Consider the following 3,905-nt stretch of genomic DNA (forward strand, 5'->3'; position numbering starts at 1 on the left):
AGTAGCATTTCTGGAGCTAATCTGCCATCCAAGTGCAGAGCTATACTTTGTCACGGTGTTGGTGGCCATTGGAGATTTTTCTTTATTGTCCGCTCTCACTTGCTGAAAGCTAAAACCAGTCTAACAGCAGGAGGCTGTGGAGCCACAGCAAATGGTATAAAAAGGACATTATTTCATTATTAAAAAAAAGAAGAAAAATTTAAACCAAAATAGGTCACTACTGAGGCTTAAAAACCAATGTAACAAAAGAATATTTCAGGGGTTTTGTGCGCATGCAAAAAGAATATTTTCAGTATCAAGAAAGTAATGAAATGTTCTCCAGGATGGGTTTTTTCATGTTTTGTTTTGTTGTTGGTTTTTTTTTTAATTATTGCTTCTTTAAAAGGCACTACCTTGTTGGCATTTGAAAGCTGCTCTTTGTAACTCTCTAAAACACTCTAGATAATTTCTGCGAGAAGGTTTTAAACTCCCCAGTATAAACAGATGGTCTGATGGTTATTTGTATGTAAGAAGCTAGCAGATTATATTGTAAAACAGACTAGACTAAGTCTTCGAGGTTGGAGGGAAAGTTAATGAATAAGATTGGCATGCAATGGTTTTACTCTAGTAAGATCTACACAATTAATCAAGACTGTTGTGGCATATTCTAATATTAAAGTGCAATGTAAATAAGTGAAAAATGCTTTGGTTAGTGTATATGTTCCTTAAATGAAGGGAAAGGTTGGCTTTGAGGGAGAGTTATGCATGAAATCCTGATTTTAGCTGCACTAATGCAGTTAACTCGCTGCTGACTTGTGAATGGGGATACCACATAGCTCTGCAGCTTTGATCAGCCTTTTGGGAACACACATGGAGTTCCAGCCTCTGCTGTAGACATCCTGTGAGCCTGATTGTCCACTGTGCCAAGGTTAACAAGGTCGCACTACGGAAACCGCAGGAGAGAGTATACCAGGTTCCTTTAAACCAGTTTTAATTTGATGTGAGTTCAGTTACTCATAGAGTTACTAAGAATAAACATTATGCCAGCTAGAAGTCCTGCTGGGGGACAAGTAATATGGGAAAAAAAGCAGGATACTTAAGAGGAGAAGGAACTCAAAAAAAAGGAATAAATTGTCATTGGCAAAGTTGTGCAGATTCACAAAGGGATATTTTGGCCAGTGCATATATTCTTAGACATTCCTCAGTAATTACCTTAAAGACCTGATAAGTTTAATCAATCAAATAATATGCCATGTGCATGCTGATACATTTCTCTGTTTTAAAACTACATTTTGCAAAAATTTATCAAACTCCTTCTAAAATAAATTTGAAGAGACGCAGCCAACTTCCCGAGTCCCCAGATAAACCTATTCTAGAGGTTAGATGTCTTTCATGTCTTTCATCTTTGTAGGGCTACAAAGATGATCAAGGGAGTGGAGCATCTCCCTTATGAGGAGCGGCTGAGGGAGCTGGGTCTCTTTAGTTTGCAGAAGAGGAGACTGAGGGGAGACCTCATTCATGTTTATAAATATTTAAAGGGTGAGTGTCACGAGGATGGAGCCAGGCTCTTCTCGGTGACAAACAATGATAGGACAAGGGGTAATGGGCACAAACTGGAACACAGGAGGTTCCACTTAAATTTGAGAAGAAACTTCTTCTCAGTGAGGGTGACAGAGCACTGGAACAGGCTGCCCAGAGAGGTTGTGGAGTCTCCTTCTCTGGAGACATTCAAAACCCGCCTGGACGCCTTCCTGTGCAACCTCATCTAGGTGTTCCTGCTCCGGCAGGGGGATTGGACTAGATGATCTTTTGAGGTCCCTTTCAATCCCTAATGTTCTGTGATTCTGTGATTCTGTGATTCATTGATGGAAATCACATTCATATGTGAATTACACTCATATATTAACCTGACATGTATGATCAGTTTAGGGAACTAACCCTATATGTTACTTGTATAAGAAGCAGCTTTCCAAATCAAATCCTCAAATAATCATAGAATCATGGAATGGTTTGGGTTGGAAGGGACCTTAAAGAAAGCTCATCCATTCCAACCCCCCTGCCATAGGCAGGGACACATCCCACCAGACCAGGTTGCTCAAAGCCCTGTCCAACCTGGTCTTGAACACTTCCAAGGAGGGGGCATCCACAACTTCCCTGGGCAACCTGTGCCAGGGCCTCATCACCCTCATAGTAAAGAATTTCTTCCTAATATGTAGTCTAAATCTACCCTCTTCCAGTTTAAAACCATTCCCCCTTGTCTTATTGCTACCTGCCCTTGTAAAAAGTCCCTCCCCAGCTTTCCTGTCGGACCCCTTCAGGAACTGGAAGATCACTATAAGGTCTCCCTGGAGCCTTCTCTTCTCCAGGCTGAACAGCCTCAACTCTCTCAGCCAGTCCTCATAGCGGAGGTGCTCCAGACCACTGATTTGTGGCCCTCCTCTGGACCTGCTCCAATGGCTCAATGTCCTCCTTATGTTGGGGGCCCAGAACTGGACGCAGTACTCCAGGTGGGATCTCATGAGAGCAGAATAGAGGGGCAGAATCACCTCCCTTGCCCTGCTGGCCATACTTCTTTTGATGCAGCCAAGTATGTAGTTGGCCTTCTGGGCTGCAAGCCCACATTGCTGGCTCATGTTGAATTTTTCATTGATCAACACACCCAAGTCCTTCTCCTTGGGACTGGTCTCGAGCCATTCTCCACCCAGCCTGTATTTGTGTTTGGGATTGCCCCTGCCCAGGTGCAGGACCTCGCACTTGGCCTTGTTGAAATTCATGAAGTTGGCATGGGCCCACCTCTCCAGCCTGTCCAGGTCCCTCTGGATGGCTTCCCTTCCTTCCACTGTGTCAACTGCAAAACCCAGCTTGGTGTCATCCACAAACTTGCTGAGGGTGCACTGGATCCCACTGTCCATGTCACTAAGATGTTAAACAGTCCCAGTCCCAGTACAGATCTCTGGTGAACACCAATCATCACATAATAACACAATAATTTCTAATAAAGATTTCTGTCAGCTGGTATCCTAGAGCTATTGCTCTTCAGGAATTAATTTAATTTTTTAAAATTTTTTTTAGGCCTCTATAGTTGAACTTCCCTGTTGTATTTAGAGACCAGCTCAGCACAAAAGGCAATTCAATACATTCATTGGTTTTATTTACAGCATGTCACCCCAACATAACAATGTCAAGGGCAAACTCTGTCCTTACGTGATGTTCATTGACCTTCACAAAGACCAAGGGACCTTTCCTTTCACTTCAAATCAATATCGAGGGATAGATTTTGCCATCAGCTGTTAATATGAACATGAACTGCATGGATGCACCTACACTCAGCATTTCACCCAAACACTTAACAGCATCACAGAATTTTCCCGATGTTCCTGAGCATGAAGGATGAAACAGACCAACTGTGTCCTGTAGAACAAGGCAGACCAGTCAGCCAGAGTGAAAACACCGCAGGCAGCCCTCCAAAAATGCAGATAGAGCATCTTTGTTGTCTGAAGCCATGCACAGGAATGCACGACACGTCTGGGGAGGGAGGGCTGCACACCAGGCACACGCCAGCGCAGCCAGGGGGTGCTTTTTGTGTGTCCTTCAGGAAGGCAGTAACTTGTGGCTGAGCTAGTTACCAATGATTTTGTGAACTCGAAGAAAAAAAATTAGATAAATTTTATATTTTATTTAGATGTGCACTTGAGATATGATTTGGAACGCTATTAAAGAGTCAAAGTGGTCTGCATGACCCAGAATGCCTAATTTAAAAATTAGGGTGATGTAAGCTTTTACCATGGAGTAAGCTTTTATTGCAGCAGGATCCTCTCCATGTCACCCTTGGTTGCTGTGGGATTGCTGTGCTGTAGTGGCAAGGAGCAGCGCTCTTGGCTGTGCTGCCCATAGGAGCTGGTAGCGCTTCCCACCAAGTGATTTAG

The sequence above is a fragment of the Mesitornis unicolor genome, unplaced genomic scaffold (assembly GCF_000695765.1).
Source record: "Mesitornis unicolor isolate BGI_N332 unplaced genomic scaffold, ASM69576v1 scaffold19612, whole genome shotgun sequence".
In the NCBI taxonomy this organism is placed as follows: domain Eukaryota; kingdom Metazoa; phylum Chordata; class Aves; order Mesitornithiformes; family Mesitornithidae; genus Mesitornis; species Mesitornis unicolor.